Source organism: Bos indicus x Bos taurus, chromosome 29, assembly GCF_003369695.1.
Source record: "Bos indicus x Bos taurus breed Angus x Brahman F1 hybrid chromosome 29, Bos_hybrid_MaternalHap_v2.0, whole genome shotgun sequence".
NCBI lineage: Eukaryota > Metazoa > Chordata > Mammalia > Artiodactyla > Bovidae > Bos > Bos indicus x Bos taurus.
The window spans coordinates 27354859-27381698 of record NC_040104.1 but is presented as its reverse complement, the minus strand read 5'-3'; the positions used below and the strand labels follow the sequence as shown (position 1 = coordinate 27381698).

At 39.0% G+C, this 26840-nt stretch overlaps 1 protein-coding gene across 3 annotated transcripts in view; it reads right to left on the bottom strand.

Moving 5' to 3' along the window:
• The window catches only part of NELL1 (neural EGFL like 1), a 1041756-nt gene that overhangs the window by 550608 nt on the left and 464308 nt on the right, over positions 1-26840 (bottom strand). The gene's annotated exons all lie outside the window — the stretch shown is intronic.

Genomic DNA, 26840 nt, shown 5'->3' with positions numbered 1-26840 from the left:
AAATTCTCCAGGCAAGAATACTGGTGTGGGTTGCCATTTCCTTCTCCAGGGCATCTTCCCGACCCAGGGATTGAACCTGGGTTTCCCGTATTGCAGGCAGACTACCTACTGAGCCATCAGGGAAGCCTGTGTTGCTTTATACATAGAAACAAACACAGAAAGGGAAGGAAAATAAATAAAATTAAAAAAAAAAAAACATAGGGATATATTCCAAATGAAAGAACAAGATAAAACCTCAGGGAAAAAAAGCTTGATGAAACAAAGATCAGTAATTCACCTGATAAAAATTTCAAAAGTAATGGTCATAAAGATGCTTGCCAAACTTACAAGAATAGATGAATTCAGTAAGAACTTCAACAAAGAGAGAGAGAGAGAGAGAGAAATTAAGTACTAAACAGAAGTCATAGAGCTGAAGAAAATAACTGAACTGATTTTTCACTAGAAGGGTTTGACTATATGAAGCAGGAGGAAAGATAAGTGATCTGGAAATAGGCTGTGGAACTCATCCAAGCAGAGCAGCAAAATTAAAAAAAAGAATTATAAAAAGTGAAGATAGCTTAAGGAACCTACAGAACAACATCAAGCAGAATAACATGCATGATAGGGGTCTGAGAAAGAAAAGTAAGAGGCAGAAAACTTATCTGAAGAAATAATGCCTGTAAACTTCCTTAACCAGTGGGAGGAAAAACACATTAAGATCTAGGAATCTCAGAGAGTTCCAAACAAGAGGAAACCAAAGAGATCCACAGCAAGACCACCATGAAATGAAATGGTTACTGCTCTACTCTCTACAGTAAACAAGCCTTTTCCAAATGCAAATGTCTGAGCCCAGGTGAAACAAAGTCAGTTATTTGGAAGCCATCAGCTGCTCCCTCCCAATAAGTCCTGAGGAGCTCTGGGACGTGAGAGGCTGTCATGCACCACACCAGCCATCCATTACATCTACTACTAAACAAGGAATTAGTATATGAACAATAAAAAAAAAAAGGAGGATTGGCCCCAGATAGCTAGATGCATATGAAGGAAATTATTTCAACCAGTCCAGATGCTTACATCTTGCCAAACCTTGTTGTTGCTCAGTCACTCAGTCATGTCTGACTCTATGACCCACTGGACTACAGCATGCCAGGCTTCCCACTCCTTCACAATCTCCCAGAGCTTGCTCAAAATCATGTCCATTGAATCACTGATGCTCTCCAGCCATCTCGTCCTATGTTGTCCCCTTCTCCTCCTGCCTTCAATCCTTCCCAGCATCAGAGTCTTTACCAATGAGTCAGTTCTTCACATCAGGTAGCCAAAGGATTGGAGGTTCAGCTTCAGCATCAGTCCTTCCAATGAATCAACCTAAAGGTTGATTTCCTTTAGGATTGACAGGTTTGAACTCCTTGCAGTCTAAGGGACTCTCAAGAGTTTGCTCCAGCACCACAGTTTGAAAGCATCAATTCTTAGGTGCTCAGCCTTCTTTATGGTCAAACTGTCACATCTGTATGTGACTACTGGAAAAACCATAGCTTTCACTATATGGACCTTTGTCAGCAAAGTGATGTCTGCTTTTAATATGCTGTGTAGGTTTGTTGTAGCTTTTCTTCCAAGGAGCAAACATCTTTTAATTTCATGGCTGCAGTCACCATTCACAGTGATTTTGGAGCCCAAGAAAATAAATTCTGTCACTGTTTCCATTGTTTCCCAATCTAATTGCCAGGTATTTATGGGACCAAATGCCATGACCTTAGTTTTTTGAATGTTGAGTTTTAAGCCGGCTTTTTCACTCTCCTCTTTCTCCATCATCAAGCGGCTCTGTGGTTCCTCTTTGCTTTATGCCATTAGGGTGGTCGTATCTGCTTATCTGAGGTTACTGATATTTCTCCCAGGAATCTTGATTCCAGGTTCAGCTTCATCCAGCCTGACATTTCACATGATGTACTCTTTCCATACATAGAAAATCGCTAAATCTCTTCACGTAAGAGATTTATTTTTCTCTTAATTAACAAATCCCCTAGAGAAGGAAATGGCAACCCACTCCAGTAATCTTGCCTGGAGAATTCCATGAACAGATGAGCCTGGCAGGCTACAGTCCATGGGGTTGCAGAGAGTCAGGCATGACTGAGCAACTATCACTTTTAATATGCAGATTACCTGCCCCTTGCTGCAACCTTGTATATATCTTGGCTTCTCCCCTGCCTCCTCAGAGTCGGCTCACTTGGGGTCACCTGAGATACTGTCTCCCAGCCTTAAGCTCAGTCCTAACATTCCTACAGAATAAAACTGAACTCTAAACTTCCAGGTTGTGTGTATTTTTTTTAGGTGACACCATCACCTGTCAAGCTTAAAGATAAAGAATCTTAAAAGCAGTAAGAAAAAGCTTATTATTTGCAAGAGAATATCCTTAAGGCTATGAGAAGATTTTTCAGCCAAAACTTTGCAGGCCAGAAGGCAAGTACATGATATATTCAGGGTCTAAAAGGAAAAAAAAAAAAAAAAAACAAACTTCTAACTCCCTGCTGCTGCTGCTGCTAAGTCGCTTCAGTCGTGTCCGACTCTGTACGACCCCATAGACGGCAGCCCACCAGGCTCCCCCGTCTCTGGGATTCTCCAGGCAAGAACACTGGAGTGGGTTGCCATTTCCTTCTCCAACGCATGAAAGTGAAAAGTGAAAGTGAAGTCGCTCAGTCATGTCCGACTCCTAGTAACCCCATGGACTGCAGCTTACCTGGCTCCTCTGTCCATGGGATTTTCCAGGCAAGAATACTGGAGTGGGGTGCCATTGCTAACTACCTAGAAAGTTATAAATCACAATTAAAGGGAGATAAGCAAAAGTTAAAGGAGTTCATCACCACTAAGCCAACCTTAAGAAATGTTAAAGAGACTTTCTTAAGGTGAAAAGAACACTAATTAGAAACAAGAAAACACACAAAAGTAAAAATCTCACTGCGGCACCATGGACTGTAGCCCACCAGGCTCCTCTGTCCATGGTCATTCTCCAGACAAGAATATTGGAGTGGGTTGCCGTGCCCTCCTCCAGGGGATCTTCCCAACACAGGGATTGAACACAGGTCTCCCACATTGTAGGCAGATTCTGAGCAAGAAGGGAAGCCCAAAAATCTCACAGGTAGAGAAAAATATATAGTAAGCATTGTAGACTAATATCTTTAAATTCTAGAATGAAGGTTAAAAGGGAAAAGTAGTAAAAAATAATCTATAAGTATAATAATTAAGGGATACACAAAATAAAAAGATGTAAAATAAGGCATAAAAAACATAAAATATTGAAGAGGCAGTAAAAATGCAGTGTTTAGAATGCATTCAAACTTACCTTGCTATCAACATAAATAGACTGTACTACAATATATACAGGCTCTCATTTGTGAGTCTCATGATAACCACAAAGAAAAAACTTATAGCAGATAAACCAAAGATAATGAGAAAGGAATCTAACCATTACAATAAAAGTCATCAACCCTGAGCAGAGATGGATATGGTGGACTAAAAGCACATGGAGCTCACCTCCTCCCGCTACTGCCATCAAAACAATACATCTAAGCGTGGAAAAATTCTCCTGGAAAATCAAAGTACTGGCAGAAGATTTCATAAGACAAAAGTTGCAAAAAAGATAGCCATACAACTAGGTAGGAGAAAAGAAATTTAAAAAGGAATTAGGACAGGACCTATGCCCCTGGGAGGAAGCTGTGAAAGAGGAAAGGTTCCCTCACCCTGGGAATCCCATTCACCAGCTGGGAGATCAGTTGAAACAAATTGAGGCTCAGAGGACAGAGTAGCAGCTGGTTTCCAGCAGAGAGGACAAAGAGAGAACAGCACAGACACCCTTGGCCAGTGCCCTGCACTCCCCAGTCCAAGACATGTGTATGCTGGTGCACATGCGGGGCTCGGTGCTGAAAGCTGGGTTTCAGCCAACAGACCCAGAGAGAGGACTGGGGTTGTCTCCACAGAGACAGCCCAAGGAATCAGTGTAGTCTGGTTGCAACTTCCAGGGGTATGTGCAGAACAGAGGCAGGGTCCACTGTGAAAGCCCTATCGTAATGTGCGAGTAAAAGGAGGGGCGAGGCTAACTGCCTGAACTCTGGGAGCCATAAGCACCACTGGATTACTCACAAGCAAAGGTGGTACTGAAATCTGAGCCAAGTTCCACAGCTGGGTGACTTTGGCAAATTTACATTTCATGGCTTCCCTTGTAGCTCAGGTGATAAAGAATCCACCTGCAATGTGGAAGACCTGGGCTTGATCCATGGGTTGGGAAGATCCCCTAAAGAAGGGAAAGGCTACCCACTTCAGTATTCTGGCCTGGAGAATTCCATGGACAGTAGAGTCCATGGGGTCACAAAGAGTCAGATACGACTGAGTGACTTTCACTTTCACATGGCTGGTGGCTTTGTAAGTGAAGCTTCTGTGGGACATTCAAGTGTATTACTGGCTCTCCTATGGCTGGGACAAGTCTGATATTAGCAGAGGCCATAAGAGAACACTATTAACAATTACATGCCAAAAAAATTGGACAACCTAGAAAAAATGGACAAATTTCTAGAAACATACAGCCACTAAAACTCAATCAAGAAGAAACAGATAACTTGAACAGACTGCTGACTAGAAGTGAAACAGAATACGTAAAAAAATTAAAAAAACCCTCCTTGCAAACAAAAGTCCAGGACCAGATTGCTTCACTGAGGAATACGACAAAACATACAAAGAACTTATACCAACCTTTCTCAAACTCTTCCAAAATATTATATAGTAGGGAACACTTCAAAAGGCATTCTATGAAGCAACCATCACCCTGATACCAAAACCAGACAAAGACACTACCAAAATAGAAAATTAAAGACTAGCCCTGAAGAACATGGGTATGAAAATCCTCCACAAAATGATAGTAAACTAAATTCAGCAAGACATTAAAAGAGTCATACATCTAATCCAGTGATATTTTTCCCAGGGAGGCAAGAAAAGATCAGCATCTACAAATCAATCAGCATGATACATCACATTAACAAAATGAAGGATAAAAATTTTATGATCATCTCAACAGAGCAGAAAAAGTATTTCACAAAATTCGACATCCATTTATGATAAAAAAAAAAAAAACTCTCCACTTTGTTGAGAAAATATGTACCTAAACACAGCAAAGTCTATATGTGACAAGTCCAGAGTTAATATGCTCCATGGTGAAAAGTTAAAACTTTACGTCTAGAGTCAGGGGAAAAAAAAAAAAGAGGATGCCCACCATACCACTTTTACTCAACATAGTATGGGAGGTCCTAGTCAGAGCAATTAGGAAAGGCAAAGAGATAAAATGCATCCAAATCGGAAAGAAAGAAGTGAAACTGCCACTGTTGTGAACAACATGATCTTTTGTAAAAAGAAAACTGAAGGCTTCACCAAAAGACTTTTAAAACTAAACTGATTCTTCCATTTTTTTTCCTTTCTCACTTTTATAATTTTAATTTTTTAAACCTATTATATTTTTCTACATTTATTCCTTTGATTTTCCTACTGTTCTTTTTCCCTTGCAGTTAATCTTGAACTTATATAAATCTTCTTCATCTACCTCTATTGAACTTTGCATATCTATTCGTTATTTCTTTTCTTTCTTTCCTTTCCTCTCAACATATTTCTTAGTTTTGTTTTCATTGCTTATTTCCCCACTTGGCACCTTGCTTTATTTCATTTTCCAGTTTGTGCTTAGTTAGTTTCATTCTTAATTGGTAAATGTAATTTTTTATTTCCTTTGTTTGCTGAATAAATTTACTGTACTTTATTTTTGTTGGACTGTTTTGACTTTGCTTGTGGATGTATATGTATATGTGTATATTCCATTACTTCAATTATTATTTGCCTGATTTTGTAACTGCCATTTGTCTGGGGTTCATCTTTGGTTTCTCTTTTTTGGATGTTTGTTTTAATCTCACTTAATGCCAAAACAAACCACTTGTGGGATCTTTGTTCCTGACCAGAGATCAAGCCCTGAGCCTTTGGAGTGGGAGCACTGACTCCAAGACCCTAGACTACCAGAGAACTAACCCTAGGGAGCATCAAATAGTGAGAACTCACACAAAGGAAACCACTTGAATGCAAGACCTGGCATCACCCAACCACCAGTACCACCTTGTGCAGGACACCTCATCTAAACAGCAAACAAGACAAAAACAAAAATCCAATCATCAGCAGACAGGTTCATCAACTCACTCAGCCTTGCCATCAGAGGAAAAACAAAGACTCAGCACAAACCTCACTCTATACGAAGCTTACACAAACAGCTGGGCCAACCTTAGGAGGGCAGAAAACAAAAGGAAAAAAGAGTTCAACCTTTTTCAAGGAAAGAATTCAACTTTCCTTGAAGACTGGGAAAGTTCAGTTCAGTCGCTTGTTCGTGTCCGACTCTGTGACCCCATGAATCGCAGCACGCCAGGCCTCCCTGTCCATCACCAACTCCCGGAGTTCACTCATACGTCCATCGAGTCAGTGATGCCATCCAGCCATTTCATCCTCTGTCGTCCCCTTCTCCTCCTGCCCCCAATCCCTCCCAGCTTAGGAGGGCAGAAAACAAAAGGAAAAAAGAGTTCAACCTTTTTCAAGGAAAGAATTCAACTTTCCTTGAAGACTGGGAAAAGGAGACCTCAAACACAAGAAGTTAAAAAAAATAATGAGAAGGCAGAGAAATACTACACACATGAAGGAACAAATTATAAACATAAGAAGTCGAAATATATGGAATTTAGAAAGATGGTAACAATAACCCTATGTACGAGACACCAAAAGAGACACTGATGTATAGAACAGTCTTATGGACTCTGTGGGAGAGGGAGAGGGTGGGAAGATTTGGGAGAATGGCATTGAAACATGTAAAATATCATGTATGAAACGAGATGCCAGTCCAGGTTCGATGCATGATACTGGATGCTTGGGGCTAGTGCACTGGGACGACCCAGAGGGATGGTATGGGGAGGGAGGAGGGAGGAGGGTTCAGGATGGGGAACACATGTATACCTGTGGTGGATTCATTTTGATATTTGGCAAAACTAATACAATTATGTAAAGTTTAAAAATAAAATAAAATTAAAAAAAAAAGAAGTCAAAATAAATAAGATGAAATAGGCAAACTACCTGGAAAATGATTCAGGAAAATAATAGTAAAGATAATCAAAAACCTTGAAAACAAAATGGAGAAAATGCAAGAATCAATTAACAAAGACCTAGAATTAAAGAATAAACATACAGAGACAAACAACACAATTACTGAAATTAAAAATACTCTAGAAGTAATCAATAGCTGCATATCTAAAGCAGAAGAACAAACTTCAATAAATTTAAGAAAATTGAAATCGTATCAAGCATTTTCTCTGACCACAACACTATGAGACAAGATATCAATTACAAGAAAAAAAACTGTAAAAAAATACAAACACATGGAGATTAAACAACATGTTTCTAAATAACAGGTTACTGAAGAAATCAAAAGAGAAATCAAAAAATTTCTAGAAACAAACGACAATGAAAACACGACAACTCAAGACCTATGGGATGCAGCAAAAGCAGTTGTAGGAGGGAAGTTTATAGTAATACAATCCTACCTCAAGAAACTAGAAAAACATTGAATAGGCAACCTCATGTTACACCTAAAACAACTGGAAAAAAAAGAGCAAAAAAAAACCAAAATTAGTAGAAGGAAAGAAATCATAAAGATCCAAGCAGAAGCAAATGAAAAAAAAAAAATGAAAGAAACAATAGTAAAGATTAATAAAACTAAAAGCTGGTTCTTTGAAAGATAAACAAAATTGCAAACCTTTAGCTAGACTTGCCAAGAACAAGAGAGAAAAGAATCAAATCCACAAAATTAGAAATGAAAAAGGAGAGGTTACAACAGACAATGCAGAAATACAAAGGATTATAAGAGGTTATTATGAACAACTATATGGCAATAAAATGGATAACCTGGAAGAAATGGACAGATTTTTAGAAAAGTTCAATCTTACAAGATGGAACCAGGAAGAAATAGAAATAAAGAACAACCCAATTACAAGCACTGAAATTGAAGCTGTGATTTAAAAAAATCTCCCAGTCTTATGGACTCTGTGGGAGAGGGAGAGGGTGGGAAGATTTGGGAGAATGGTATTGAAACATGTGAAACATCATGTATGAAACGAGATGCCAGTCCAGGTTCAATGCACGATGCTGGATGCTTGGGGCTGGTGCACTGGGACGACCCAGAGGGATGGTGTGGGGAGGGAGGAGGGAGGAGGGTTCAGGATGGGGAACACATGTATACTAATTAAATAATTAAAAAAAAAAAAACAACATTCAAAAAACTAAGATCATGGCATGCAGTCCCACCACTTTGTGGCAAATAGATGGGGAAACAATGGAAACAGTGAGAGACTTAAAAAAAAAAACAAAAAACTTTTCAAGTGCATTCATCTGATTGTTTTCCAGAATATCTATGTTTTGTTATATAATAAATATTTTCAAACAAAAAAATAAAAAATAAAAAAATCTCCCAAAAAACAAAACCCCAGGACCAGATGGCTTCATAGGAGAATTCCATCAAACACTTAGAGAAGAGCTAATGCCTATCCTTCAAAAACTCTTTCAAAAAATTGCAGAGGAAGGAACATGTCCAAACTCCTTCTAGGAGGCCATCATCACCTTGATACCAAAACCAGACAAAGACAACACACAAAAAAGAAAACTACAGGCCAATATCATTGATGAACATAATGCAAAAATTCTCTATAAAATTTTAGCAAACAGAAGTCAGCAACACATCAAAAAGCTCATACACCATGATAAAGTTGCGTTTATTCCAGAGATGCAAGGATTTTTCAATATACACAAATCAATCAATGTGATATACCATATTAACAACTTGAAAGATAAAACCATATGATCATCTCAACAGATGCAGAAAAAGTCTTTGACAAAATTCAGCACCCATTTATGATTAAAACTGTTCAAAAAATGGGCATAGAAGGAACCTCCCTCAACATAGTAAAGCCCATATATGATAAGCCTACAGTAAACATTATTCTCAATGGTAAAAAACAGAAAGCATCCTCCCTAAGATCAGGAACAAGACAAGGGTGTCCACTTTAACCACTATTATTCAACATACTTTTGGAAGTCCTAGCTACAGCAATCAGAGGATAAAAAGAAATAAAAGGAATCAGATCAGAAAAGAAGTAAAGCTGTCACTGTTTGCAGATGACATGACACTGTACATAGAAAACCCTAAAGATAGTATCAGTAAATTACTAGAGCTAATCAGTGAATTGAGCAAAGTTGTAGGATACAACATCAATACACAGAAATCACTTGCATTTCTATATACCAGCAATGAAATATCAGAAAGAGAAATTAAGGAATCAGTCCCATTCAACATTGGAACAAAAAGAATTAAATATCTAGGAATAAACCTACCTAAGAAGACAAACTATATACAGAAAATTATAAGACACTCATGAAAGAAATCAAAGATGACATAAACAGATGGAGAGATATTCCTTGTTCCTGGGTAGGAAGAATCAATATTGTGAAGATAACTATACTACTAAGCACAATCTACAGATTCAGTGTGATCCCTATCAAGTCACCAATGGCATTTTTTACAAAACTAGAACAAGAAATTTCACAATTCATATGGAAACACAAAAGACCCCAAATATCCAAAGGAGTCTTGAGAAAGAAGAATGGAGCTGAAGGGATCAACCTTCCTGACTTCGGATTATACTACAAAGCTACAGTCATCAAAACAGTATAGTACTAGCACAATAACAGAATTTTAGACCAATGGAACAAGATAGAAAACCCAGAAATAAACCCCTGAACCTATAGGTACCTTATTTTTGACAAAGGAGGCAAGAATATACAATGGGACAAAGATAGCCTATTCAATAAATGGTGCTGGGGAAACTGGACAGCTACGTGTAGAAGAGTAAAATTAAAACAGTTCCTAACGCCATACACAAGGACAAAATCACAGTGGATTAAAGACCTAAATGTAAGACCAGAAACTATAAAATGCTTAGAGGAAAACACAGGCAGAACACTTGATAACATAAATCAAAGCAAGATCCTCTATAACCCACTGCCTAGAGTAACAGAAATAAAAACAAAAGTAAACAAGTGGGACCTGATTAAACTGAAAAGCTTTTGTACAGCAGCAAAGGAAACTATAAGCAAGGTGAAATGACAACCCCCAGAATGAGAAAAAGTAATAGCAAATGAAACAACTTACAAAGAATTAATTAATTTCCAAAATATAAAAGCAGCTCATACAACTCAACACCAGAAAAACAAACAAACCAATCAAAAGTGGGAAAAAGACCTAAAGAGACATTTCTCCAAAGGAGACATACAGATGGCTAACAAACACATGAAAAGATGCTCAACATTGCTCATTATTAGAGAAATGCAAAATTACAATGAGATATCACCTCACACCGATCAGAATGGCCATTGTCAAACAGTCTATAAACAATAAATGCTGCAGAGGGTGTGGAAAAAAGGGAACACTCTTGCACTGGGAATGCTGGTAGGATTGTAACTTGATACAGCCACTATGGAAGACTGTATGGAGATCTCTTAAAAGACTAGGAATAAAACCACCATATGACCCAGCAATCCCACTCCTAGGCATATACACTGAGGAAACCAAAATTGAAACAGACACATGTATTCCATTGTTCACTGCAGCACTATTTATGATAGCTAGAACATGGAAGCAACCTAGATTTCCATTGACAGATGAATGGATAAAGAAGTGTGATACATATACACAATGGAATATTACTCCATAAAAAGGAATGCATTTGTGTCCATTCTAATGAGGTGGATGAACCTAGAACCTATTATACACAGTGAAGTAATTCAGAAAGAGAAAGATAAATATCGCATTCTAACACACTTATATGGAATCTAGAAAAATGGTACTGAAGAATTTATTTACAGGGCAACAGTGGAGAAACAGGCATAGAGAACAGACTTATGGACACGGAGAGAGGGGAGGGGAGGTGAGATGTCTGGAAAGAGTAACATGGAAACTTACACTACCATATGTAAAATAGATAGCCAATGGGAATTTGCTGTATGGCTCAGGAAACTCAAACAGGGGCTATGTATCAACCTAGAGGCATGGGATGGGGAGGGAGATGGGACGGAAGTTCAAAAGGAAGGGGACATATGTATACCTATTGCTGATTCATGTTGAGGTTTGACAGAAAACAGCAAAATTCATAAAGCAATTATCCTTCAATTAAAAATAAATAAATTAAAAAAAAAAAACTGAGTTCAATAAAGTTAGCAAGGTACAAAATAATACATAAAAATCAGTTGTGTTTCCATACACTAAGAAAGAACTATCAGAAAGAGAAACTAAGAAATCAACTCCATTTACAACTGCATAAAAAAGAATACCTATGATTAAATTTAAACAAGGAGGTGAAAGACCTGGAACACTGAAAACTATAAGATACTGATAAAAGAAATTGAAAAGAAATAAACAAACAAAAAATTCCATGCTCATGGATTAATTTAATTAATTTATAGTAGTTCATTTATTTCAGAGAAGGCAATGGCACCCCACTCCAGTACTCTTGCCTGGAAAATCCCATGGATGGAGGAGCCTGGTAGGCTGCAGTCCATGGGGTTGCTGGGAGTCAGACACGACTGAGCAACTTCACTTTCACTTTTCACTTTCATGCCTTGGAGAAGGAAATGGCAACCCACTCCAGTGTTCTTGCCTGGAGAATCCCAAAGATGGCAGAGCCTGGTGGGCTGCCGTCTGTGGGGTCGCACAGAGTTGGACACAACTGAAGCGACTTAGCAGCAGCAGCAGCAGCAGCAGTTAATTTATTTACATTAACACTAATTAATATTATTAAATTATTCATGTAACCCAAAATAATCAATAGATTCAATACAATGCCTATCAAAATTCCAATGTCATTTTTTCATAGAAATAGAACAAATAATCCTAAAATTTGTATGGAACTACAAAAACGTTCACATATCCAAAGCCATCTGGAGAAAGAACAGAGCTGGGGGCATGATGCTCCTTGATTTGAAACTATATTACAAAGCTATAGTAACCAAGAGTGTGGGACAAAAAGTATGTTCTTGGCATAAAATCAGACATACAGATCAACATAACAAAAAAGAGAATCCAGAAATAAAAACACACACATGTACCATCAATTAATTATAGAAAAAGGAAGCAAGATTATGAAATCAGAAAAGGACAGCCTCTTCAATAAATGCTGCTGGGAAACTGAACAGCCACAAGCAAAATAATCAAACTACTATCTTACATCAGACACAAAAGTCAATTCAAACCATACTAAAGACTTGAATGTAAAACCTGAAACCATGAACCTCCTAGAAGAAAACAGAGGCAGCCAGCTCTTTCACATCCTTCTTCACACTTTTTTTTTTCTTTTTTTGCATCTGACTCCAAAAGCCCAAAACTAATTACATCAAAAACTGTGTCAAACTGTGCTTCTGTACAGCAAAGGAAACCATCAACAAAATGAAAAAACCAACCTACCAAATGGAGGAAAATATATGCAAATCATATTTCTATAAGGGGTTAATATCCATAAAATATAAAGAACTCAGACAACTCAAAGGAAAAAAAATCCAATTAAAAAAGAAGCATAAGATCTGAATAGACATCTTTTCACAGAAGACATACAAAAGACTAACAGGCACAATGAAAGATGATGAACACCACTAATCATCAGGAAAACGCAAATGAGAACCACAGTGTATGCCTGTGACTGGTTCATGCTGATGATGGCAAAACCACCACAGTATTGTAAAGTAATTAGCCTCCAGTTCACATGTTAAAAAAGATGCAAAATATGATCCAGCAATCCACTTCTGGATATACATCTAAAGATAATGAAAATACTAACTCAAAAAGGTATAAACCCCTGTGTTCATCACAGCACTATTTACAAGAGTCAGTGTGTGGAAACAACCCAAGTGTCCATCCGTGGATGAATGGATGAAGAAGATCTAGGGGATTTATACACGTGTATATATGTATATGCATATATCCTGTATACATATGTATATCATATTCTAACACACATATATGGAATCTAGAAAAATGGTACTGAAGAATTTATTTACAGGGCATTCTAACACATATATATGTATATATCACATATGTGTATACATACATATGTATGGTGTATGTATATATACCACATATACATACATATATACACACAATGGCATGCTGCTGCTGCTAAGTCACTTTAGTCGTGCCCGACTCTGTGCGACATCCCATAGATGGCAGCCCACCAGGCTCCCCTGTCCCTGGGATTCTCCAGGCAAGAACACTGGAGTGGGTTGCCATTTCCTTCTCCAATGCAGGAAAGTGAAAAGTGAAAGTGAAGTTGCTCAGTCGTGTCTGACTCCCAGCAACCCCATGGACTGCAGCCTACCAGGTTCCTCCGTCCATGGGAGTCTCCAGGTAAGAATACTGATGTGGGGTGCCATTGCCTTCTCCACAAGCTACTGGACTATAAGAATAATAAAATCTTGCCATTTCTAATAAGAAAAGATCTTAAGAGCACAGTTGGCCTTGAACCACACAGGGGTTAATCCATGTATAACTCACAGGTGGTCTTCTGTTTCCATGGTTCCTCTGCATCTGTGGATTCAATCAACCATGGACTGTGTGATTATTTAGTATTAATGACTGGAAAATATCCAGCATAAGTGGGTCCACACAGTTCAAATATATCTTGTTCAAGGATTAATTGTACTATGTTAGGTAAAATAAGTCAGCCAAAGAAAAATACCATATTGTTTCCCTTATCTATGGAACCTAAAAAACAAAACAAATAAACTTATAGACATGGAAAACAGATTGATGATTGCCAAAGGGGAGGAGGATTGGGGTGGGTGGGCAAAACGCGTAAAGAGGGTCCTGAGGCACAAGCTCTCAGTTATGAAATAAGTGAGCCACAGGGATGACATTTATAACCCAGCTACTATAGTTAAAAATACTGTATTGCAGTTTTCAAAGTTGATTAAAAAAAAAAAAATACACCCTAGTTCTCATAAGAGGAAAAAAAAATCATGTCACTTTGCACAGTGATGGATGGTAAGCAGACATTATAATGATCATTTCACACTGGATACAAGTATCAAATCATTATGTTGTACACCTGAAAAGAAAACAATGTTATGTGTCAATCACACCTTGACAAAAAAACATGTCCCCTAAAACTGAGCACAAACCTCCATAGATTATTACGCGTTCCTATCCATGCACCTGTGCAGTTGCTATCAGCTTCAGAAATAATTTCATTTGTTCATCAAGTCCCCTTTCTCACATAACTAGGTTATTTAAACAAGAGTTAAGTGAAGGTCAGTTTTTAACTAGCTAGAAATTCCTCTAGGTATATTTTATAATGTTAAGAAAATGTTCTGAGGTCTTTCGCTAAAACTTCTTAAATATCGGGGTAAAATCTACTGAGTAACATGATATATTTCCAAGCTCCCCAAGAGGTCTTTAAAGAAGAGGTTATTTGTTAGTGAGAGAACATTCAGCCTCAAATCAACTGCCTGACCTTAACTGAGGTAAAATGTATGTCATTTAAAAAACAAGTACAGCTTATTGAATAACGACTATGTGCCAGGAAATGTGTATTCATTAGCTTTAACCCACACAATTCTGTAAGGTGTTAATTTTCCACTTTACAAAAAAGAAAAGTAAGGTTTCAAAAAGTTAATTCAGCTTCTTCACATCATACAATTGGCAAATGGCAGAAATAGGGTTGAAATCTCTGTTTTATTTCAAGGCTCCAGCTCTTTGAAAATAAGATGCTTATAAAGATTCTCTACCTGATTACAGGACAGTTAGTTGAGAGTGGGCATATTATAAAAGTGATGCGACCACACCATCAACCAAAATACCTCTGTCAGTCCCAGAGAGAGAAACACTGAAAAGACTCCAAAGCCTTTTTCCTTTATTTATGATCCACATCATAGCTATATTTTGCTTACCCTCCTGAGAGAGGGTATTAGCCATAATTTCATGGCAAATGCCCACACCATCACCCATGACTAACGATGCTGTAGAATCCTGGGAAGATGAACTCACCTTTATAGACCTAGCTGAGAGCAAATGTTTCTGGGCCATTTAACACTCATTCTTGGGTCGTTTCTCTTCTTTGTGGACTCTTCTTTGTCTGTATTATTGTGCATGTGTGCATGCTCAGTTATGTCCAACTCTTTGTGACCCCGTGGACTGTAGTCCACCGGGTTCATCTGTCCATGGAAATTTTCCAGGCAAGAATACTGGAGTGGGTTGCCATTTCCTACTCCAAGGCATCTTGCCAACCCTAGAGTTTGAACCCATGTCTCTTGCGATTCCTGCACTGGCAGGTGGAATCTTTAAGACCACACTACCTGGGAAGCCTCTGTATCACTGTACATTTCAAATTACAGGAAGTGGCAGAATGGAAGTTGAAATCAAATAAGAGAAGAAGATAGTTGACGTACAAATTCACCACAGTCCATGAGAAGCCCTTGCTCCATCCCCAACTATGAGCAGAAGAAAATGAGCATTGAGAAGCTTCTTGCCTCAGCAGCACCCCATTTGCCTTAACAGGAACCATATAACAATCTGACAGCAAAACGGCATCTCACAGGTCCACATTTGTTCAAGGAAATGGCCAGCTAGAGTGCCTATCATCCCTAACACTGAACACCCCCTTCCTCATCTGCAATACCCCTGGACAGTCTCCTCCCTCCCAGTCAACCAAGGACTGCCAAAGTTCCTGAACAGCAACTGGAAAGCCTCCCCACCATCCAAAATTCATACATGAATAGAATACTTGCCAATCACAGACCATCTCAGCTTTCCCTCTTTTTATTCTATAAAAATTGATTCACCTCTGTAATACTTTCAAACCCTGCAGAACTAAAGGAAATGGCAGATGGATTCCCTTGCCATAAGCTTATGAATAAACACTTTGTCAATTTTTTCTTGGACTTTGTTTCATTTCTGACACAATTTATATAGTTAGCCATGTCAATATGCATCTTTAATGAGGGGTTTGATGCATTATTTATAACCCACACCTTCTGTTCACGAGAAGCCATTAAAGAGAGATGACTTTGTCCAAAGGTGGGAAGAGTCTCTCCATAATTATTTTTAATTCTAATCTCAGTGATAATTTTATTTAATACTCTTCAGAATTATAGATGAATTTCAAGGGATTACCATACTTTGGTTATTTTTATGGATGCCTTTCACCCACCTTAAAGATGAGAATAAAAAGTGAGATATAGTAATATAATTAAACCAATTTTTATAAGATATGTTTAATATATATTTCACTTTTGCAATCCATTAGACCTGATTCTGCTACTAGTCTAGGATGAACACTAGATCATTGTACCAGAAAAAGAATAATTCTTGCCTTTGAACAATTATAATAAAATAGCTTCCACACTTAGTATTTTTATCTATTTCCCATCCCCCATCCATCTGGGCAGCAGTGTTTCACTTCTCTTTTTTTTAATCTCTAATACTCTTACACTGGCTCTGTCCTATCTCTGTGCTGTGATATTGACTAGCCTCTCTTTAAATTCACATAGATGCTATCTTCAAATGATAAATCGTAGCAGGCTCCCCATATAATTGATCTCAAATTCCCCATGCCCCCAACAACCTTTAGCTGTGGCATTTTGAAGGACTTTGCACCTTTCTGAAAAATTAAATGCTGATGGGAACACTGAAGGGAAGATGTCTCTCTCTACCTTAAAAAATGTTGCAAATCTTTCAAGAAATGTGAACATTGACCTCTATAACCATTTTGAAGATACACTTTTTAAAAATTAGATGTGAGCTATGAATAGCAGTCTGTGGTAAGAAATTAATACTCTCTTACTTTGTAACTGGGGAAAAATGTATTTACTTGACTTGTATGTGCAACATATGACAGTGTGAAGTTAAGGAAAAATGACTTATTGTTATCAGTACAGATCTGTTGAATTTGTCTGTCTTATGTATACAGCTTATCAAGGGAAAAGCAATGAGGTGTGAGAAAGGACATATATGGGCTTCAGGCTCAAATTCTGGTTTGAATCTGGGCTGACTCACTAGATTTCTTGCTTTAAGCAAATGACTTCCAGAATCTTAGTTTTCTTATGTGACACCCTAACTCTTCCATCTTGCAAGGTAATGGTGATAATGAGAAAACAATATATGATATGGATTCAGACACTGAAAGAAACACTTTGTTAAAATGAGTTTACTTCTATCAAGATCATTATTTTTACCAGACTATTGCTATGTTTCTTTTGAAGCACATACACTGAGTCACGTCCCCTGGGGCATGCTGGGGTCATCTATAAACTCCTAGAGCCAGGTGTATAAAATCTAGAACAGCAGACTCTATGGTGGCTACAAAACCTATTCAGCAGCGCACACGGACACACACACACACACACACAATCACTCACTCCCTAGGAGTCACAGAAAACAAGATGTCAGCCTAAAAGACTGATAGACAGTTTGCTTTCAAATTTTTTAATTAAGACATTTTTAGGGATGTTTTAGGTTCACAGCAAAACTGAAGGGAAAGTACAGAAATCTCCCACAATCCTCCTTCCTCCTGATATCAGAGACTTCCCCATTATCAATACACCCCACCAGAGTGGTACCAGTTTTACAACTGATGAACCTTCATTGACACATAATCACCCCAAATCCATACTTTAATACAGTTCACTATTGGTATTCAGCATTCTATGGGCTTGGACAAATGTATAAAATGACATGTGTATCCATCATTATTATCAGACAAAGTATTTTCACGGACCCAAAAACCTCTGTGCTCCACCTGTTCATTCCCTTCTGACCTCTGGCAACCAATGATGTTTTTTTTCTTTTTTTTTTCCTTCTTTTTACTATCTCATTAGTTTTGCCTTTTCCAAAACATTATATAGTTGGAAGCATACAGTATATAGCCTTCTAAGGTTGGCTTTCACTTACTAATATGCATTTAAGTTTCCTCCATGTCTTTTTATGGCTTGTAGTTCATTTCTTTTTAGTGTTGGGTAATATTTCATCATCTGGATGTGCCACAGTTAAGAGTATCCATTCACCTACTGAAGGGCATCCTGATTGCTTTCAAATTTCAGCAATTATGAATAAAGCTGCTATAAATATCCACAAGCAGGTTTCTGCATGGATATACATTTTCAACTCCTTTGGGTAAACACCAAGAAATACCTATTTGATTTTGGAATGAAATACGGCAAGTTGTAAAACCTGCATATAAAACAGGGGTTGACAAAATTTTCCCATACAAGGCAGATAGTAACTGGACTGTGTGGATCACAGCTCCATCACAACTGCCCAGTTCTGCCACTGGAACATGAAAATAGCTATACACAAATCATAAACAAACAAGTATGGTCATGTTCCAATGCAACTTTATCTATTAAAATCAATCAGTGGGGCAGACTTGTAACAAGGACAATAATTTGCTGACTGTTGATCGAAAGGAAAGCAGAGAGTGAGAACATGAAGTCAGCTCCGTTTGTTCTTCTTCCCCCTGCTATGTTTCAGCAGACCTTGGGATTTAAAGCACTTTGACATCCAAACACTTTCCCAGGACATCAAGTTTGCAACATCCATCAATATTAGGACAAGACAGGGACTTCTTATTGGTCTTCAAAGAAATCACTTCTCACTAATACAAAATGGTAACATTTGTCAGTATGATCATTAAAAAATAAAGAATAGATGCATTCAATAAATCTATAACTTATGACTTCTTTTTCTTACTGGACTGTACAGCACTAAATTTGTTAGGTATAACCTAAGGTAACTCAAGCAAAAGGCAAAGGAGAAAGGGAAAGATAAACCCCAATGAATGCAGAGTTCCAGAGAAAGGCAAGGAGAGATAAGAAAGCCTTCTTAACTAAACAATGAAAAGAAAAGAAACAGAGAAAAACAATACAATGAGAAACACTAGAGATCTCTTCAAGAAAATCTGAGATACCAAAGTAATATTTCATGCAAAGATGAGCACAATAAAGGACAGAAATGGCAATGACCTAACAGAAGCAAAAGAGATTAAGAAGTGGTGGCAAGAATACACAGAAGAACTGTACAAAAAAAGATCGTAAAGACCCAAATAATCACAATGGTGTGGTCACTTATCTAGAGCTAGATATCCTGGAGTGTGAAGTCAAGTGGGCCCTAGGAAGCATCACTACGAACAAAGCTAGTTGAGGTGATGGAACTCCAGCTGAGCTACTTCAAATACTAAAAGATGATGCTGTGAAAGTGCTGCACTCAAGATGCCAGCAAATGCGGAAAACTCAGCAGTGGCCACAGGACTGGAAAAGGTCAGTTTTCATCACAATCCCAAAGAAGGGCAATGCCAAAGAATGTTCAAACTACCACACAATTGCACTCATTTCTCATGCTAGCAAAGTAAGGCTCAAAATCCTTCAAGCTAGAACTTCCAGATGTTCAAGCTGGATTTAGAAAAGTCAAAGGAAACAGAGATCAAATTGCCAACATTCATTGGATCATTGAAAAAGCAAGAGAATTCCAGAAAAGCATCTACTTCTGCTTCATTGACCATGCTAAATCCTTTGACTCTGTGGACCACAACAAACTGTGGAAAATCCATAAAGAGACAGGAATACCAGACCACTCTACCTGTCTTCTGTGAAACTTGCATGCAGGTCATGAAGCAACGGTTACATGGAATTTACATGGAACAACAGACTGGTTCAAAATTGGGGAAGGAGTACATCAAGGCTGTATATTGTCATCCCGCTTATTTAATTTATGGACGGAGGGGCCTGGTGGGCTGCAGTCCATGGGGTTGCTAACAGTCGGACACGACTGAGCAACTTCACTTTGACTTTTCACTTTCATGCATTGGAGAAGGAAATGGCAACCCACTCCAGTGTTCTTGCCTGGAGAATCCCAAGGACGGGAGAGCCTGGTGGGCTGCCGTCTATGGGGTCGCACAGAGTCAGACACAACTGAAGTGACTTAGCAGCAGCAGAGTATATCATGTGAAATGTTGAGCGGGATAAATCACAAACTGGAATCAAGATTGCCAGGACAAATATCAACAACCTCAGATATATGCAGATGATACTACTCTAATGGAAGAAAGTGAAGAGGAAATAAAGAGCCTCTTGATGAAAGTCAAAGAGGAGAGTGAAAAAGCTGGCTTAAAACTCAACATTCAGAAAACTCAGATCATGGCATCTGGTCCCATTACTTCATGACAAATAAATAGGGAAAAAGTGGAAACAGTGACAGACTTTATTTTCTTGGGCTCCAAAATCACTGCATGATGACTGCAGTGGTGACTGCAGATGGTGACTGCAGCCATGAAATTAAAAGATGCTTGCTCCTTGGAGGAAAAGTTATGACAAACCTAGAAAGTATATTTAAAAGCAGAGACATTACTTTGCCAACAAAAGGTCTATATAGTCAGAGCTATGGTTTTCCCAGTAGTCATGTATGGATTGTGAGAGTTAGACCATAAAGAATGCTGAGCACCAAAGAATTGATGCTTTCAAACTGTGCTGTTGTAGAAGACTCTTGAGAGTCCCTTGGACAGCAAGAGATCAAACCAGTCAATCCTAAAGGAAATCAACCCTGAAAATTCACTGGAAGAACTGATGCTGAAGCTGAAGCTCCAATACTCTGGCCACCTGATGCTAAGAATCTCATTGGAAAAGATCATGAAACTGAGAAAGATGAGGGCAGGAGGAGAAAAGAGTGACAGAGGATGAGATGGTTGAATGGTATCACGGACACAATGGAAATGAGTTTGAGCATGCTCAGGGAGATAGTGAAGGACAGGGAAGCCTGGCGTGCTGCAGTTGATGGAGGCATAAAGAGTCGGACACAATTTAGCTACTGAACAACAACGATTCAAACAGAAAGCTTTTTTTTTTAATTCCAGGATATAAGCATAAAATTTTCTCACTCTTCCTTATTTTATACTTGAAGCTGGGTGAAAATTTTGATCCAAATTGCTTTGTTCCTGCTGCTTGCTGCTGCTGCTGCTAAGTCGCTTCGGTTGTGTCCGACTCTGTGTGACCCCATAGATGGCAGCCCACCAGACTCCCCCATCCCTGGGATTCTCCAGGCAAAAACACTGGAGTGGGTTGCCATTTCCTTCTCCAATGCATGAAAGTGAAAAGTGATGAAATAAAACTTGGCTTCCCTGGTGACTCAATGATAAACAGTCTACCTGCTAATGCAGGAGATGCCCAAGACTCAGGTTCCATCCCTGTGTTGGGAAGATCCCCTGCAGGAGAAAATGACAACCTGCTCCAGTAATCTTGCTGGCAAAATCCGACAGACAGAGAAGCTTGGCAGGCTACAGTCCATGGGGTCACAAAGAGTCATTCACAACTGAGCACACAGCACAGAAATAAAACTAGCATTTTCATTCTGCTGCCTCCACTGTCAAAGCTAAGCTCTATCTTTAGTTAAAAACTATTTCATTTAGACTCAATAGTCTACTGGTTACTCATTCCTTTCCTCTCCTGTTCAAGATTTTTTCAATCTGCCTTTAAAAGTAGTGCCTTTTATCTGAAAGTCATGGTGAGTTTGATCTGGATTTGGAAACTCTTATAGTGTAAAGGCTGCTGATAAAGGATGAATGGATTATTATGAAAGTGAGAGGAAGCATTCAGAACTGATAATGATGAGATCAGAATTTGCCCAATGCAACTCTCAGTTTCAGTTTATCCAAATGATGGAAGTCTGTGAGTGGTAGGTGTTCACAGTGGGTAGACTCAGACTCAGCTAAAATTTCATCTGTTAGCTGAGGCAATGATCACTCAAAACGTCTTTCAAGTCTACCTACTCCATACTTAAAGATCACATTGAGTTGAATGAAAATGCTAATGCTTTCAGTGGACTGCAGAAGTAAAATATTCGTACTGTCAATAGACCATGAACCCAAATAGAAAGCAAAACTTAACATCACCAAGTTTATCGTTTAAAAATCTAGAGGTTGAAAAAGAACACTCTTCCTTCTTTCTCAGTCTTTCGCTATGTTTTTTATATTGGGAATAGTCACTCCACTTACACTGCTGAGAACAAAACAACTGGGTCTGGTCAGGTGCTAGGGTAAGACGTGGCTCCTGCCTACACACCCCTGGGGGACGCGCTTCCCATACAAGGAACTTTCAGGAACAAATGGCTCAGTGGTTCATTCCATTCATTCCTTCTTCCAACCAGCACTTTCTAAGTGCCTCTTGCATTTGAAACGTAGAGCACAGAAAGATGAAATAGCTTCCCTTCAAGAGCTCACGGGTTTGAAAACACAAATACAACTTCTTGACATTCCCGCTTCAAATTTTGTCCTTCAAAGCCCATTTCTGCCAAAGCAGCCAGAGCTATTTTTAAAAACATATAAATCAAATCACATCCCTCTCTTGCTTAAAACTGTCCTTTGCTTCCCCCCTTATATTAAAAATAAAATCCATTTGCTTCCCTATGATCTATATAAGACCTGACTCAACCTGTCTTTCCTACCACCCTCCTAATCTCCAATTCTATTCAAACACAAATTTCTCTCTGTTCTTTGAACCTATCAAGCTCATTCCTGCACTGGGACATTTCTTGTTCTCTCTGAATTAAATAATCTATCTAAATAAAATAAATCTTTGGCCAAAGCTGGTCCCTTCTTATCATTCAGATCTTGATTCTATGGTCACTTTCTCAGACATGGCCTCTCTGAAGACCTGGATAAATCGAGCACTTCCTCCAGTCGCTTGTCACACTTTCTATCATCCTGAAATGCAGGGTTAGTTTATTTGTCGTCTTGATTGTTGTCTACCTCCTCTAGTAGAATGTAATTTCCATAAGAGTAGAGATCTTGTCTGTTTTATTCACCACGGCACCCCAATACTTTGAATAATATCCAATATATGATAGGATTTCTCAGGTGGCTCGGTGGTAAAGAACCTGCCAGCCAATGCAGGAAATTCAGGTTCAACCCCAGGATCACTACTATCCCCTGGAGAAGGAAATGGCAACACACTCCAGTATTCTTGCTTGGGAAATCCCATTGACAGAGAAGCTTGGCAAGCTACAGTCCATGGGTTGCAGAGTCCAACACAACTTTACAACTAAACAACCCTCAAAATAATCATGAGCAATTGTTACTATTCTAATCATTAGCTGAAAAATATGTTGATTGAATGGCATATTGGTCTATATCAATGAAACAGCCAGAGCAACTAGGAAACTGAGGTGAGAGATAAGTAATTCTCTTTGGTGATAACATTAACATTCATATACCCAGGACCTCAGAGCTTAAGGGAAGCTCAAGACATAATCCCATTTTTAGAAGCAACCACAACCTTGTATGAAAAAGGGGGACAAAAGCACTGCTTTTCTCATGACATTTCAATGCCACCTACCTCAAAATCACAGTAACAATATACATTTATAGCACCTAAGTTGAGAACAGCACTCCCTGGAGTTGTGCAAAGTACAACCTTCACTAACATAAGCAACGTTCCTGCCGAGTCATTCCCATTTTTTGAGGCTCTTTGTATATGTTTTGAAAATGAAATTCCAAAATAGGATTATAAAAACTGTAATGATGTCTACCTAACACAGAATAAGACTTGTAACATAATCACACATTTTAATCAAGTCATTGGCAATTATAAAAAAAAAAGGATATGAATTTACAGTATATTATATAGCAGTAAGGACTGATAATGAGGCCCCAGTTTAAAGCTGTATGATAGATGCCTAATTCCAACCTTGTCAGGATGTTTCTGTTACCACATGTGTGACTTTGCAAGGAAATGTTTAACAGTCTATACTAGAGGTCATTATGAATGCGCCTTCCACTTTGCCTGTGATAGAGCCTGCTGCTGCTAAGTCGCTTCAGTCGTGTCCGACTCTGTGCGACCCCACAGACGGCAGCCCACCAGGCTCCCCCGTCCCTGGGATTCTGCAGGCAAGAATACTGGAGTGGGTTGCCATTTCCTTCTCCAATGCATGAAAGTGAAAAGTCAAAGTGAAGTCGCTCAGTCGTGTCTGACTCTTAGCGACCTCATGGACTGCAGCCTACGAGGCTCCTCCGTCCATAGGATTTTCCAGGCAAGAGTACTGGAGTGGGGTGCCATTAGCCTGAATGCTATCACAACTCATAATGTAACAGTCAACAAGAGGTACTCTGAGGAGGAGCATATGCCCTGGTGACACTGGTACCGTGAAACTCAACTAGCAGTATGCCCTGAAATAAGTTGGGCTTCCTGGGTGGTGCTAGTGGTAAAGAACCCACCTGCCAACACAGGAGACATAAGAGATGTGGGTTCAATCCATGGGTCAGAAAGATCCCCTGGAGGAGGGTGTGGCAACCCACTCCAGTATTCTTGCCTGGAAAATTCCAGGGGTTGCAAAAGTTGGACACAACTAAAGTGACTTAACATGCACAGAAATAAGCTATTGCTTTCTCCAAGCCCCTGTTTCTTCCAGAAGTCTCTCATAGAAGGAAATTTAGCAGGCAAGTTTAGGGAGAGTGATCAAAATGCCTCCTATAGCTTCTGACTCAGGCCAAGTGCTGCCTCACAGGGGAACAACATGCAGGCAATCTAATTCGAGATCTACCATACTCCTAACCAGTTCCTCATCTCTGATTTTTTTTTTTAATATTCCAACATTATTACACTGAGTTCAATTGTGCTGTAGATTTATGGTAACATTATAGGTGTCCTAAAAACCATAAATACTAAGACATCAGCTCTTCAGTACACATTTTAAAAATTACAAATGTATTTTCCAATAGCCTAGTTCGCTGACACATCTCTGAGTCAAGCATCATAAATAAGTCAGTTCTGTTTCATTTTCTCTTGGCATTTTAGCCTTTATAATCACTGGTTTTTCAGACCAAGCCAATAAACGAAAAATAATTCAACTACTGGTTTTGAGTAATCTCTAACATTTCTAACCTTCCCAAAGGCCCTGTTTAAAAAAAATAATAATAATACTCACTTAATTCTCATCCATAACCTTCTGCCTTCTCTCTACTTCACCTGTGATCTGACCATATGTCCACTCTAGTTGACCAGTCTGGGGGATTCAGTGATCTCCACATGAATATACATTCTCCAACCCTGAGGCTCTAGCTGTCCCAAGTGGCCCAGCCCCTGTTCTCTGCTGCTGCTGCTGCTTCGTGTCCAACTCTGTGTGACCCCATAGACGGCAGCCCACCAGGCTCCCCCGTCCCTGGGATTCTCCAGGCAAGAACACTGGAGTGGGTTGCCATTTCCTTATCCAATGCATGAAAGTGAAAAGTGAAAGTGAAGTCGCTCAGTCATGTCCCTCTGTTCTCTACATGACCACTAATCTAAACCAAGGACCCCTAAAGTCCCCATCCCTTTAGAAAGCTTTACTCTCCCTTTTACTGAGACCCTCTTCCACTAAAAGTCATTAGAAGTCATACTGTAAGGGAAAGAGAGGCTTCCCTGGTGACTCAGTGGTAAAGAACCTGCCTGCAATGCAGCAGACTCGAGTTCGATCCTTGCGTCAGGAAGATCCCCTGGAGATGGAAATGGCAATGCACTCCAGTACTCTTGCTTGGAAAATGCCATAGACAGAGGAGCCTGGTGGGCTACAATCTATGAGTTCACGAGAGGCACACACAACTTAGAAACTCAACAGCAACAGTGGAAAGAGTAGCTAATAGTAACAATAATCTAATGTCAACCTAGCACTGTGCCATGTTTTCACACTGTAAATGATGTGATGGATTCATTTTGATATTTGGCAAAACTAATACAATTATGTAAATTTAAAAATAAAATAAAATTTAAAAAAAATAAATAAAACTTGTTTTATGCAAAAAAAAAAAAAATGCAGACACTGGGGAGTGCAAAGAATTGGAGGTTGAAGAACCTAAGCAAATACAGAAATGGAGTGAGAAAAATATGAGTTTGTGTAGGGAAAAGCAATTAGTTTTCATTTATGAAAGCATAATGTATGGCGGCATTAGTGGTAAAGAGGAGAAACAAGAGACACGGGTACGACCCCTGGGTCAGGAAGATCCCCTGGAGGAGGAACTGGCAACTCACTCCAGTATTCTACACTGGAAAATCCCAAAAACAGGGGGGCCTGAAGGGTTACAGTCCATGGGGCCTCAAAGAGTCAGACATGACTCAGCAACTGAACACACGATGTATATTAAGGGAAGAAGCAGAGATGAGCCTGGGGAAAACAATAGCACTGAACCCCATCCTGGAGAGTCTGAAAAGTCAAAATAAAGATCTGGCCCTTGCTCAGCTGGCAGGAGAAAGCTGCAGAGATTCTTATTTAGTGAACTTGCTGAATCTGGACTATATTTTAGAAAGATAAAATTGGCAGCATGGGGAGAATGAATTGGAAGGAAAGAACTGAAGGTGCTAGTTTTTATGCAAAAGCTTCATGGGGAATTTGTCATCTAATGCTAACAGTCTATCTCTACATCTTTGATTACTATAATTAACTGATAAGAGACCTGTGGGATACTCTGTAGTTGCAGAGAAAAGGTATGTAAATATGTTATTTCTACAGCATCACTTTAGTGCTTTGCTAAATTCACCTGTACTTTCAGAGAAAGAAAGTTTGCCTGCCTTACTGAGTCCACAACAGCCTCATAAAATGGTGAGCTCACCAGAATGGAGCTCTGTAGTTCAGAATGAAGCCCCAATAAGCTTGTCCTAATTCAGCTGCCTAAAACAAGACTCCCCCTGACGTTGAGTGCCAGAGAAACAAATGATCAACATTGTAAAGAATTCAGCTGTAATTTTCAAGGTCC